Source organism: Saccopteryx leptura, chromosome 3 (assembly GCF_036850995.1).
Source record: "Saccopteryx leptura isolate mSacLep1 chromosome 3, mSacLep1_pri_phased_curated, whole genome shotgun sequence".
Classification (NCBI taxonomy): Eukaryota; Metazoa; Chordata; class Mammalia; order Chiroptera; family Emballonuridae; genus Saccopteryx; species Saccopteryx leptura.
Window position 1 is genome coordinate 126591012 of NC_089505.1, and position 15546 is coordinate 126606557.

The following is a 15546-nucleotide window of genomic DNA, read 5'->3' on the forward strand; positions in this document are numbered from 1 at the left end:
TCAGCCCATACCAGTGCAACTGCATAGCTGTGTGTCCTCAGACAGGTAATTGTACTTCTGAACCTTAGTTTCTGTGTGTGTGTGTGTGTGTGTGTGTGTGTGTGTGTGTGTGTGTGAGAGAGAGAGAGAGAGAGAGAGAGAGAGAGAGAGAGAGAGAGAGAAAGGAGCACACATTCATGTGTGTGGTTTTTGAGTGTTTACTATATGCTGGGCACTGTGTCTAGCATGCTACATGGTTTACTCTGTACCAGTCAGGATTCTCAGTTGCAAACAGTTGAAATATCTGGCAAAACTAAGCAAAAGGGCTTTATTGGAAGGCTACTGGATAGCTCACTGAAATGATAGAGAGATTGGAGAGCTAGACAGGAATTAAGGCAGCTGAGCACAGCCAAAGTCCTACCACAGGAACTCTGTTTAGGACAGACTCCACCTCAGGCCACATGGCCACTTGCTGCTCACCACTGCGCTGCTGGGCTCTTGTCCCCCCTGCAGCCATCTGAAGTAATTAATCCCTGACTGTGTCGCCTTTCTGCCTAATGCCCACCAGGCTCAAGGCCCGGGTAGGGCACCAAATTGTCCAAACCCAGGCCCACAGAGCACAGGGGAAGAGTTGTTGGCCTCTTCAAGTTCCACATAGTTTGAAATTTCTCCACATAGGCAGTGTCTGGATGCTGGGCAACCAAAAGCAGCTAATGTCCATTAAAGCCTTCCGCAGCACTGAGTCGGATAACATTACATTTTACAGATGAAGAAACTGATCTTCTCAAAGGTTTATTTACTGATCATCCAGCTAGTAGGTGAGTACATTAACAGCCACCTTGAAGGAATAAAAGAAACAAATGGATGTACAATAGATAATCAGCAAAGATTAACTCCCTTTTCTACCTTAGTAATAGCTCTTGCTGGGAATGTTTGCCCAGCCATGGGGAAAGCTTTCAAAGACTTGTTCACATTCCCTATGATTTTGGAGCTGGCCCCTAACTCCCTGGTAACATCCACAATTTTAATTTATTTCAAGAGATCGACTAATATGCAGATAGATCATCATTATCACCACAATTATCATATTGCTTTTAGCTCATTGGAGTTTCACAAAGTTCTGTAAGGTATCACCTCAGTTTACCAAATGAGAAAACTAGGGCTCAGAGAGGTTTAGTGAATGTCTCAAGCTCACAAAGCAAGTCAGAACCTGAATCATATCTAGGATCTGTCCCCCGGGATCACACAGCCTTTAATTTAAAGGAGCAGGCTGAAAACAGGACATTCAGGATTCCACATAGACACAGAATGTCAAGTCAGGAAGAGACCTTAGCAATATTTGCATGCTTTTCCCCTTTTCTCTAATGGGAAATCTGAGGCCTAAAGAGAGGAAGTGCCTTGCTCAACCTTATCCAGTGCCATCTGTGAAGTCTCTATACAAGAGCCAGGGTTTGAATACAGTTCTCTTACCTCCCAGTTTAGTGAGCATTCCCCACACCCTTATGGAGCTCATTTTCAAGATGATATAATTAAGATGGACAGCAGGAGAACACATGGGCCACCCAGCTATTAGGAGGAGGGCCAGTCTAAGATGCATACCCAGAAGAAAGGACATGGTAGCAGGATGGCTAGGAGGTAGGAGACTCTGCACCTCCAGAAGATTCTATTCTCTCATAATCACAAAAATGTTTTCAAACACTAAGAACCAATTATATTCTCCTGGTTGACATCTGGCAACTGTCAAAATGTTCTCTATATCTATGAGTCTTTCTAATTTGCTTGTCGTTTATTTTGTTTTTTAAATTCAAATGTTGACAGATATGTATTTATTGCCATTTTATCATTCATATTTCTCTTCTTCTTCTTCTTCTTCTTCTTCTTCTTCTTCTTCTTCTTCTTCTTCTTCAACTTCTTCTTCCTCCTCCTCCTCCTCCTCCTCCTCCTTCTCCTTCTCTTCCTCCTCCTCCTCCTCCTTCTTCTTCTTTCTCTTCTTCTTCTTAAAGAGACCCTCTAACATTTCATATAATACTGGTTTGGTGATTATGAATTCCTTTAGCTTTTTCTTGTCTGGGAAGCTTTTTATCTGTCCTTCGATTCTAAATAATAGCTTTGCTAGGTAAAGTAATCTTGGTTGTAGATCTTTGCTTTCCATCACTCTGAATATTTCTTGCCAATCCCTTCTGGCCAGCAAAGTTTCTATTGAGAAAGCAGCTGACAGTCTTATGGGAGCTCCTATGGGCTACTGCTTTTCTCTTGCTGCTTTTAAGATTCTCTGTCTTTAACCTTTTGCATTTTAATGATGATGTGTCTTAGCATGGACCTCTTTGGGTTCATCTTGGTTTGAGACTCTCAGCACTTCCTGGACTTGTATGTCTATTTCTTTCACCAGGTTAGGGAAGTGTTCTGTTATTTTTTTTTTTTCATATACGTTTCAATTTGTTGCTCTCTCTCTTCTTCCAGTACCCCTATGATGAGAATGTTGGTATGCTTAAAGTTGTCCCAGAGGCTCCTTACACTATTTTCATTTTTTTGAATTATTTTTTCTTTTTGCTGTTCTGATGGGTGTTTATTGCTTCTTTATAATCCAGATCACTGATTTTATTCTCAGTTTCATCTAATCTCCTGTTGATTCCGTTAACTATTCTTCATTTCTGACTGGTTCTTTTTTATGCTTTCCATGACTTTTTTTATGCTGTTGAAGTTCTCACTAAGTTCATTGAGCATCCTTACAGCCAGTGTTTTGAAATCTGCATCTAGTATATTTCTTTGCTCCATTTTGTTTAGTTTTTTATTTTTCTGAAGTTTTGTTCTGTTCTTTCATTTGGGACATGTTTCTTTGTCACCTTATTTTGGCTGTCTCCCTGTGTTTGAGTCTATGTATTAGATAGAGCTACCTCATCTCTTGGGATTAATAGAGTGGCTATATATAGTAGGTGTTCTATAGGGTCCAGTAGTACAGACTCTCCATGCACCTAAGCTGGACACTCCAGCTGCACTCCTCTGTGTGGGCTGTGTACACCCTCTTGTTGCAGTTGAAACTTGAGTGTTGTTGGTATATCAATGGGAGAAATTTATACCCAGGCTAATTGGCAGCATAGATTGGCTGTGACCACCACCATCCACAATGGAGAATCAGCTGTTCAGGGGCCCACCTCACAGAGCAGAGCTTACTTCAGTGGGGTGCAAGTTTGCTCCTTGAGTGTGTTGCTTATGGAAGTGGTTGGGCGGTGCTTTGATGTGGTCTGAAGCTATCTACTGAGTGCACTGGTTCTGGAGCCTACTGGAAGCTGCAGGCCAATGTCAGCTGCCACCTGTGTTCTTCCCAGGGCCACCCAGCATGGGCTACAAAGTAATCTATGGATGACTATATTCTTGTGCTGAGCTTGTAGGTGCTCAAGTGAGGTTATGTTTTTTGGTTTTTTAAAATTTTTATTTATTGATTTCAGTGAGAGAGGAAGTGGGGGTGGGGAGACACAGGAACATCAAGCTGTTCCTGTATGTGCCCTGACCGGGGATTGAACCAGCAACCTCTGCACTTCAGGATAATGTTCTAACCAACCGAGCTATCTGGCCAGAGCGAGGTTATGGTTTGAGCCAGGGTCAGCTGCTACTAATGCCAGACCTGGGGCCCCTTAATGAGCGATACAGGACACACTGTGACTAGATGTTGCCTTTTTTTTTTTTTTTAATTTTTTTTTTTTACAGAGACAGAGAGAGAGTCAGAGAGAGGGATAGACAGGGACAGACAGACAGGAATGGAGAGATGAGAAGCATCAATCATTAGTTTTTTGTTCCGCATTGCAACATCTTAGTTGTTCATTGATTGCTTTCTCATATGTGCCTTGACCGTGGGCCTTCAGCAGACCAAGTAACCCCTTGCTTGAGCCAGTGACCCTGGGTCCAAGCTGGTGAGCTTTTTGCTCAAACCAGATGAGCCCGCGCTCAAGCTGGCGACCTTGGGGTCTCGAATCTGGGTCCTCAGCATCCCAGTTTGACGCTCTATCCACTGCGCCACCGCCTGGTCAGGCTATATGCTGCTTTTTTTTTGAGAGAGATTTTAGGAAAGTAGAAGCAAGAACCAAGACAGGCCATTTGTATGGGAATACCACTGGAGTTAGCTTGGGTGGGCTGCAAATTGGGTGGGGCAGGGTTTCAAGGAATCAAGATGGGTGTAAGAGTGGGGACCAGGTTGATGAAGACTGAGGTATGGCACCTGCCTGCCAGCTCTGTGTGTGTGTGTAGGGGGAGTTCTCAGAAAAGGAACGGACTCTGCCAGCCCTTTTGTCTGGTGGAAAGCTGCACCTCAGCCCCCACTCTGATGTCAGACAATTCAGTTTCTCGTTGTATGGCCCTGGTACCTTTTGAGCTGCTGCCCCAGTGCTCAGAGGGAGTCTGAGTAAGTCTGTGTGTGAGCCCTTTAAGAGAAACTTCCTGGGACTCTAGTAGCCCTCCCTCTTACTCAGCCACAGTCACTATAGGTTTTTACAGCCAGAGGTTATGGGGACTTCTCTTCCTGACATGGAACCCTGGGCTAGGGGCCTGGTGTGGGGCTAGGACCCCTTCACTCCTCAGGGGGGACTTCTGCAGCCAAGATATCCCTCCTGATTTTTATCTGCCACACGTGGGTGTGGGACCAACCTGTTCTGCCTGTCTGGGTCTCTGCCCCTCCTGCCAGTCTCAATGTGCCTTCTTCTTTAAATCCTTAGTTGTAGGACTTTCATTTATCTATATTTCAGGTGGTTCTGAATGGTGGTTGTTCTGTAGTTCAGTTGTAATTCTGATGTGGTTGTGGGAGGATACAAGTACTGCATTTATCTACTTTGCCATCTTGACTGGAACCACAATAGCCTTAAATCTTTGTGTTACTGGAATAGCTGGGGAGAACGGTCTGCAAGCAATTAGATTAGACCTAGACAGATTAAACTTGTGCAGCCCAAAGAAACGAACAATGCAATCATTAGCACCATGATCTGAGGTCCACACCTGAACACTGGGGAATTTCAATGTGCTTTAGCCCTTGAGGCAGACTTCCTACCACACAGATGCCCCACCCCCACCCCTGACTCCTTCAACAATCAGATCAAATGGTTTCCTCTAGGAACAGTTTTTTACTCCAACACTGGATTGAGAATTACTCTGGTCCCCCACAGTTCCTACAACTTCCCTATATCACAGCTCTGACCACACTGAGTTGTCATTGTCTATGTACTTGTCTCATCTACTACAGACTGTTTGCTTCAAGATGTGGACAGGTCTGCCACAGAAAGGCCTCAGCAGATGTTGGCTAATCGAATGAATGAATAAAAGAAGGAGAGAACATCCAAGAACCCAGTCCTCACCCCAACTCCTCTTCTATTTTCCCCCACTCTAAACTCCAGGCTGAATGATGGCAGTCTCTATCTATCCTATCCCAACTCCTATATTTGGATTTTGGATCATGTCCCTCTGCTAATGAAGCTTCAGGTCTCCCTCAACTAACTTTGACCTGGCTTCCCCTGCTCCTGACCAAGTCTAAGGATTCAGGGTTGCCTTTAGTCTAATGTGCCTAAAAACTAAACTCTAGCCCTAAGAGCCCCATCTACAGAAGCCCGCTGACCAGCAGCTTAGCCAGAGTAGACAAAAGGTTGGCATGCCCTCTGGGCAGGCCCTGAGGCAGGCACTGAGGACATCGGAATTGGACAGGTAGTCTAAAGGAACCCTGAGCCTGCAAGATATTTGAGACCTAGCTCAAAAGAGAGTGGGCATTTCAGAAAGGAATGGGCATCTCCATGTGAAGTTGACAGAAGCCCAGGAGCCAGCCACGTGCCCGTTAGCAAGATCTCTTGCAGCCAAATGTGTCTTTACTGGGCTCGTACAGGGCACTGAGCTAGGAATACAGGAGATTTAGACGCTGAATCAGATAGAGGCCCAACCTTGGGGTAAAATGAACTAAGAAGGATGCCAGGACAACTGGTTCTCTGCCCTAATGACCGTTTTAAGTAAAAAATATATATATACTGAAAGGTAGTTTATTATTCCATGCATTTAGTATTTAAATAAGAACAGTAAAAGAGGTACATAAAGCTAGATTGTTATAAGGAGTTTTAAAATATTAATGAAAAAATATTAAATAATACCTGACAAAAAACAATAAAACTGTTAAGATATTTTTATACTGCTTCTTGATTGGCATCCTCACTTGCAATTTTCTTTGTTTTTATCCAAGCATCAATGGCTGTGTGATTTATCCTTAACCATCTTTTCACTGTAGGACTAGGATCCCATTCCTTTAGAGGTAGGCCGATTAGACTAATAGTCCTTGTGTTTGATATATACTGCTCACAAAAATCAGGAAATATTTCAAAATGAATATGAAGTGATTAAAAAAAAGAAGCATTTGATTTTTTTATTAAACAAGAACATTAGAAAAGCAAACGACAAGTCAAAGAAAGTTATTTAATCATGCAAATGAGATGCAAAACCAACTTTTATTTCATTGGTGAAAATGCATTATACAAAAGGCTGAAAGTACTAGAGTATCTGCACGTTCCCTGATCCCCTAATTTGTGTGAGCCGTATTAGAAACAGGTGACTTCTCTTCTCTAAACACTTTATATATTTTTTTTTCATTTCAGACAAATGAAATTTTTTACTGATTTAAATTTACTGTGTTTACATAGATACAAGTGTCCCACCAAATACATCCACCCCACCCCTGTGTTCCCCTAAATATCCCCTTTGCCACCCTCTCCTCTAAGCCCTCCCCCTTCCCTCTAAGATTTGCTTTCCTGCTCTCTATAACGCTGTGTTATGTATATATAATTTCATCAATCTCTTTCCCTTCTCTGATCTCATCCTCTCCTCCCCTTTCCCTCTGTTCACTTTCCCTCTGGTCCCTTTGATCCCTCCTCTGCCTCTGTTCCGTTCCTCAGTTCACATTGTTCATTGGATTCCTCAAATGAGTGATGTCATATGATATTTTTCTTTCTCTGCCTGGCTTATTTCACTTACCATAATAGTTTCCAGGTCCATCCATGTTGTCACAAAAGGTAAGATTTCCTTCTTTTTCATGGCCCCATAGTATTCCATTGTGTATATGTACCACTGCTTTTTAATCCACTTGTCCACTGACGGACATTTGGGCTGTTTCCAGATCTTGGCTATGAACACTTTATATTCATCGTTTAAAAACCCCATCTTAGAGAGAACTCTGATTACAAGAACCATTTTGCCTGACAAGGCGGTGGTGCAGTGGATAGAGCATTGGACTGGGATACGGAAGGACCCAGGTTTGAGACCCCAAGGTTGCCAGCTTGAGCACAGGCTCATCTGGCTTGAGCAAAAAAAGCTCACCAGCTTGGACCCAAGGTCACTTGCTCGAGCAAGGGGTTACTCGGTCTGCTAAAGGCCCGCAGTCAAGGCACATATGAGAGAGCAGTCAGTGAACCTAAGGTGTCTCAACGAAAAACTGATGATTGATGCTTCTCATCTGTCTCCATTCCTGTCTGTCTGTCCCTATCTATCCCTCTCTCTGACTCTCTCTCTGTCCCTGTAAAGAAAAAAAAAAAAAAAAAAAAGAACCATTTTAACAACTGGTTCGCTGAACTCAACAAAAAATTAGATATTGGTTCTGCCAAACCGGTGGGAACTGGCTGAATCCCACCACTGCTAGGAACCCTGTTAAACATTCCAAAACACACTACTAGTATTCTAGCACACTAATATTTCAGCACACTACATTCTGTCACCTTGGCATTCTTTTATGGAGGGCATTCCACCCCACTAACATTCTCTTTCTGCCATTCCAATGTTCTGCCACACCAACATTCTTTCAACCTTCTTTTTCCTTTTCTTTTCTTTCAGTGAGAGAGACAGAGACAGGAAGGGAGAGAGATGAGAAGCATCAACTCATAGTTGGAGCACTTTAGTTGCTCTTTGATTGCTTCTCATATGTGCTTTGACTGGGGGGCTCCAGCTGAGCCAGTGACCATGGAGTCATGTCTATGATCCCATACTCCAGCTGGGGACCCCATGCTCAAGCTAATAAGCCTACACTCAAGCTGGTGACCTCAAGGTTTGAACCTGGGACCTCAGCTTCCCAGGTCGACACTCTATCCACTGCACCATGACCAGTCAGGTCTATCACTCCAACCTTTTAAAACACCAGCACTGGCACTGGCTGGCTGGCTCAGTGGTAGAGCATTGGCTGGGGCTATGGATATCCCAGGTTCAATTCCCAGAGTGACCATCTGCTTCTCCACCCTTCCCCCTCTTGCTTCTCTCTCTCCCTCTCTCTCTTCTCCTCTCACAGCTCTGGCTTGATTGGAATAAGTTGGCCCTGAGCACTCAGGATGGCTCAATGGCCTTTGCCTCAGGCACTAAGAAAAGTTCAGTTGCTGAGCAATGGAGCAACACGCCAGATGGGAAGGGCATCACCCTCTAGGACAGGAGTCCCCAAACTTTTTACACAGGGGCCAGTTCACTGTCCCTCAGACCGTTGGAGGGCCGGAGTATAAAAAAAACTATGAACAAATCCTTATGCACACTGCACATATCTTATTTTAAAGTAAAAAAATAAAACGGGAACAAATACAATATTTAAAATAAAGAACAAGTAAATTTAAATCAACAAACTGACCAGTATTTCAATGGGAACTATGCTCCTCTCACTGACCACTAATGAAAGAGGTGCCCCTTCCAGAAGTGCAGCAGGGGCCGGATAAATGGCCTCAGGGGGCCGCATGTGGCCTGTGGGCCGTAGTTTGGGGACCCCTGCTCTAGGAGGCTTACTGGGTGGATCTCAGTTCAACACTAGTGGGAATCTGTCTCTGTCTCCACTCCTCTCAGTTAATAAAAAAATAATAAAATAAAACACCAGCACTACAATTCAAACTTTCAACCTTTCAATTTCCTTCTACTAAAAGCATTTATTTGTTTTTTTGTTCACTTATACCAATGGCTCTTAATATTTTTTTTTCTTAAACCAAGGCTTCCCTGATTGTGGGATCAAGTTGCAGCCTTCTTTTATTTATTTATTTATTTATTTTTTACAGAGACAGAGAGTGAGTCAGAGAGAGGGATAGACAGGGAGGGAGAGAGATGAGAAGCATCAATCATCAGTTTTTCATTGGGACTCCTTAGTTGTTCATTGAGTGCTTTCTCATACGTGCCTTGACCGCGGGACTTCAGCAGACCGAGTAACCCCTTGCTGGAGCCATGCGATCTTGGATTCAAGCTGGTGAGCTTTTTCCTCAAACCAGATGAGCCCACGCTCAAGCTAGCGACCTTGGAGTCTCGAACCTGGGTTCTCTGCATCCCAGTCTGACACTCTATCCACTGCACCACCGCCGGGTCAGGCCCAATGGCTCTTAATATTTTGGAGAACACAGACTTCTTTAGATGTGATTGCCTGACCAGGCAATGGCACAGTGGAAAGAGCATCAGCCTGGGACACTGAGGACCCAGGTTCGAAACCCTGAAGTTGCTAGCTTGAGAATGAGCTCACCAGCTTGAATGCAGGGTCACCAGCTTGAGCGTGGGATCATAGATATGACCCCATGGTCACTGCTTGAACCCAAAGGTTGCTGGCTTGAGCCCAAGGTCACTGGCTTGGCTGGAGCCCCCTGGTCAAGGCACATATGAGAAAGCAACCAATGAACAACTAAGCTGTCACAATGAAGAATTGATGCTTCTCATCTCTCTCTCTCCCTTCCTGACTGTCTGTCCCTCTTTCTCTCTTTCTCTAAATTAAAAAACTAAGTTATTAAGCCTGCTCTGTGTTGGTACAGTGGATAAAGCATTGACTTGGAATGCTAAGGTTGCTTGTCAAAACCTGGGCTTACCTGGTTGAGGCACATACCAGAAGCAACTATTATGAGGTGCTGCTTTGCGTTCCTCTCCCTACTTCTTTCTCTCCCTCTCTGCTCTTTCTAAAATCAATAAATAAACTTTAAAAAAAGTTATTAAAATCTACAGCTCCCTACCCAAGGGTAAAAAATGTATATACACATCAATTTTGCATATCCCTTCAGATTTTCAGTGACTCTAGGCAGAGTCCATGGATTCCAAGTTAAGAATAGTTTAATTGAAAAAAAAAAGAGAGAACACAGTTTAATTTTACTCTGCCTTAATCCAGAAAGACATTTAAAGTAAAACAAGATCAGAAAATTTCACATAAGACAAGATAAGATTAAAAAAAACAAGGTGGGGACAAAGGAGAACCTGGAATGATGCAAAAAATGCAGAACATAGTGATCTACCCAGCTAAATTTGTGTTCCACATATTTAGCAATATGACTTCCAGCAGCCAGGGCAAAAAGGGAAACCTGTTTATGTGCACAACTCGCAGTGTTCATGAGATAAAAACAAACTGCTTTCACCTTAGGACATACAACTATTCTTGGTATGAAGACCAGACAAGACTTTCTACTGAGATCCTCATAAAGAATAATGGACCATGGCCTCCATGGGACTCTTACAATAGACCCAGAGATGAGTTATATGATAGGGTAACCAGTTTGTCCTGTTTTTTTCCTGGGACTTTCTCATTTTTTAGCTCTGAAAATCTTGCCTCCCAGGAACTGCTTTAGTCCCAGACAAACCAAGATGGTTGGTCACTTTATTTGTGAGTTACAGTTCAGTCAAAGCTTCCCTACAGTAAGGTTCTAAAAGATCATGTATAATTAAAGTTATCATTGGAGAGCCTTTTAATCACCCATAAAGTATAGAACCATCTCAGCACAGCCAATTTTATATCTAGCAATGGAACGAAATGCTGTTTTTTTGATGGGATATCTGAGGAAGGGACTGACTTACTTGGGGACAAGATGTACCCTTAAACACTAGAATCACACTCAGTGTCGCAAAATGCACATGCACTGAGGGTTTTATGAGGCATATAGGAACTAATCCAAATGGAAGGTACTGCAGATTCACCTTTCCTGTGATGAAGCCAGAATGCCAGTGCTCATACTACCAGTCACCACAAACCAATACGCAGAGACAAGAACTAAATCAGGATAATGCACTTTTAATAAGATGGCCAGTGATCTGAGAAGGTGGCGGGCTTTAGACCTAAAGTCCATCTTAACATCTCATTTCAAGCTGGGCTACTTTTATAGTGATTTCAGAGTGGTTAGTAACATGTATGATTAGTCAAGAAAAGATGGAGGCAGTGAACTTTTCTCAGGATTGTCTTTAAAGACTTTGACATGTCCTTTCAGATTGTCCAGTCAGGTTGTTCCTTCCCAGAGATCTCTTGATTGCTACCAGGACAGCTGATCTACTCCCAGATCTTATGAGTGATTGATCACACCATCTAATTCTGCAAAACAGTTTTTTTAGCCAAGTATCCTAGGAGAAAAGGCAAAAGCAAATTATATAAGATACATTGTCTAGAGGTAACCCCTTACCCTCCCTAGACCTTTTCAGTGATACATCATCCTGGGGCATATGCTGAGTGAGTGAAATGTTTAATATATTGATATCTTTATTATTATTATTATTATTATTATTATTATTATTATTAATTTTTAGAGAGGAGAGAGAGAGAGAGAAGGGGGAGGAAGGAGCAGGAAACATCAACTCCCATATGCTCCTTGACCAGGCAAGCCCAGGGTTTTGAACCGGCGACCTCAGCATTTCCACGTCAACGCTTTATCCACTGCGCCGCCACAGGTCAGGCAATATATTGATATCATTGCTCTATTTCCATCACTTTTTTTTAGTCACAGCAAGTAAAACTGAATTTCTGTAAACTGAATAAAGATAATACCCATCTCAGAGTTGTTGTGAGAATTAAAAGTTAATATTTAAAAATATTTATTTATTTACTTCAGAGAGAGCGAAAGAGAAACATCATTTTGCTGCTCCACTCATCCATGCACTCATTGGCTGTCTCTTGCATGTGCCCTGACTGGGGATCAATACCGCAACCCTGCCTGACCAGGAGGTGGCGCAGTGGATAGAGCATTGAACTGGGATGCGGAGGACCCAGGTTCGAGACCCTAGGTCACCAGCTTGAGTGCGGGCTCATCTGGCTTGAGCAAGGGGTTACTCTGTCTGCTGAAGGCCCGTGGTCAAGGCACATATGAGAAAGCAATCAATGAACAACTAAGGTGTCACGACGAAAAACTGATGATTGATGCTTCTCATCTCTCTCTGTTCCTGTCTGGCTGTCCCTATCTATCCCTCTCTCTGACTCTCTCTGTCCCTGTTTTTTTCTAAAAAAAGAAAAAAGAAAAAAAAATACCGCAACCCTGGCACATGGGGATGATACTCCAACCAACTGAGCTACCCAGCCATGGCAAAAGAGTTAATATTTAGAAAGCACTTAAAACAGTTCCTGACACAGAGTGATTGCTCTCACTGTTGTTAAATACCTATATAGTGGCTCTCAACTGTATGTCCTACAGCCGTGATGGCGAACCTATTACAAACGTGTCAGCACTGACATGAGTAGCCGTTTTCAATGACACGTGGTCGCATGCAGCCACATACCAGAGAAGTATGGGGACTGCATGCCGAGAAGGACGTTTCATCCTCGGCTCCTGCATGGCCAGGTGTAGTAGCCGAGGATAAAACATTTGCTGTAGTGTAAACACTCTGTGCCGGAGGTCTGTAGGTCAAAACAACAGAACTCAGGCACAGAGCATGTAGTTCTGGGACTTCCGGTTAAGGCCGTTAGGGGATCTTTGACCTCACTTCTGGCCTGCGGAGCAGGGAGCAGCGGAATGCCTTGGGGGACGCATCTCTGGGGGCCCTGTGATCGTCATTACCAGCAACCACATAACCACAGCAACCATCATCCAATCTACTGTTCTGGGGTGTTGTGGATTTCTAATTGACCATCATTACTGAGATAAGTGAGGGTGAGGTTGGGAGAGGCGAGGGCCTGTGCTATGGGTGCCGTTACCTGCCATTAGAATTGCGGCAGCCATCTTAATTTACATAAGATGCAACTTGCAGAATTTCAAGACAGCATCTGGGCTCAGGTGTTTGTTGACTTGAGGTCAAACCTTGAGAATCTGGAAAGGTGCCGCTTGGAGAATCAAGAGGAGTGCCACTACGAACAGGAAATTTGGAGTGCCTGGAACCAATTACCAGACACTTTTAGCACCCTGAAAAATATAGCAATGGCTTTACTCACAATTTTTCCCTCTACATACTTTTGTGAGACCTTATTCTCAGCATTAAATAATATCAAAACCAACAAAAGAAACAGATTGACAGATGAAGTTAGTAGTGCTTGCTTGGGCTTGCAGTGTACAAAATACCAACCTTCAATTGAAGATTTTGCCAATGAAATTCAGCAACAAAAAAGTCACTAATAGGCAGGTTAGTTAAAGAATTCCCCCTCCTCCTCACTTACCTTAGTTCACGGCACCCACACAAGTTAAATAATATCAAGACTAACAAAAGAAACCAACTGACAGATGAACAAAGAAGTCACTAAGCAGATAAGTTAAATAATTAGTTTTTGGTTTATTAAATAGGTATATATTACAATTATACATTTTTGTTATTTAAACTATAAATATCACAAAATTATGGTTATTTTCTCGAAGTGACACACCACCTGAGTTATGCTCGGTTTTTTGGTGAATTTTGACACACCAAGCTCAAAAGATTGCTCATCACTGTCCTACAGCAATCCTGGATATAAGTTGGTGGCAATTTGGAAAAAAATATTCTGTGAAGGGATGAGGTCTAGAACCCAGCCCTTTGTACTTGCAACTTCATGAAGGGATGCTTTCTAAATTTCTAGAGGAGCCTAGAACTCACTGCCTTCAGATAGTTTGCCCCAAGCACTGAGATCTTCATCATGAGAGGCCGTGAACACTACCTGGAGAGGCCCCAGCTCCTTTGAGTCCACTCCTTGATTTAGAAAATCCCCAAACGCATGCAACCAGGAGAGCAATATCTCACTGAGCTCCCCCAAGCCTCAGGACTGCACACCCCTCAAACGTCATCTTCCCTGGTCTAGGGGTGGGTATCCCCAGCTGGCTTGGATCTGTTCAGAGGCCTGGCATGAGTACTCAGCTGTCTGCAACACAGATCAATGAGTGCAGATGTGAGAGACTGAGATTAGTACCATATTTTTCGCTCCATAAGATGCACTTTTCCCCCCAAAAGTGGAGGGGAAAATGCCCGTGTACCTTATGGAGCAAAAAATACGGTATTTTATTAAATATTTTAACACATCATTTGGTTCAGAATATTTTTTTTCTTATTTTCCTCCTTAAAACCCTAAGTATGTCTTTTGGTCAGGTGTGTTTTTTGGAGCAAAAAATACGGTATACAGTCTCTGAATTCAGAGTCCAGAGATAAGAATTGACTAGAGCTTGGGAAGTGTCCACAGTGACAAAAGGAGAGAGCACATAGGCAATTAATTCAGAAGACCTAGAGTGGACATGCGTGATACTTAATTATGCTGAGGCCAATAATTGGTAAGAAATCCCAAGGTGGCTGGGTTCCTTAATCTTCCTCCAGTCGGAGCACACATTTCCCAGAGGCTTGGAATCTCAGAGATGAAAGGAACAGTAATGAATTGATTAATTTAACAAAAACTCCCCAGATGCCTACTCTGGTCTAAGCACTGGGCATGCATAATAGTCATGAAATCTGACCTGACTCCTAAAGTGGAATCTCCTCAAAACTTCCTTGACTGCAGGCCAAACTCCAATTCCACCACTTACCAACTCTGATCAGCAAGTCATTTACCTCTTCTAAGGCTCAGTTTACATATCTGTTAACCAGAAATAATGCTGAATAATATATTATACCTACACCATAGGATTGTCCTGAGGATTAAATAAAATAACTAACAAACCTTATATATAGTTCTTAGTATACATCAAACACTAAGTGTTTTCCATATGTAAACTCATTTAATAAAAATAACCCTGGGAGGTAGGTACTATTCTTATCCTCATTTTTTAGTTGACGAAATGGGCACAGAGAGATCAGTTAACTTGCCCCAGGTCACACAGCAAGTAACTGGTAGAGCCAGGATTGAATTTAGCTCTGATTATATTGTTAACAGCTTTATTGAGATAGATTACATTTGACTGTTAGGAAAGTTTCTCCCTCCGAGCTGAAATCCCTCTCAGATCATGCCCCTCTTCTATGGCTTCCTATTATTCCCCCCAAACCTCTGTAGAACCTTTCTTCTCTCTTATTCAGTTAAGGTCTCTTAGAGATTTGCAGTCAGGCCAGACCTATATTGTGGCATTTTGTCTGGCTTCCTTCCTGTATGTTGGTGACTCAGCCATTGACCCACAGGATTGACAAGCCTCTGACAACTCCCAAGACCACTGCAGGTTGGGGGCTGCTGCCTCTCATCCCAGAGCACTACACCTACATAAATAAACTGCACCTAAAAAGAAAAAGAAAAAAAACAGGCAAAAACTACATAATGTGTGGGGTACAGTGAAATGAAATGCAGGGCTCCTTGTTCACAATTACTAAGAATTTCAAGACTGTGACAGCAGAGTATTAAACTAAACATGGGGTCCAGTGCAAATAAATGCACAGGTGGCTCATCCACAAAGCTGGCCCTCAGCAGCACACTTCATCTCTTCATCACCC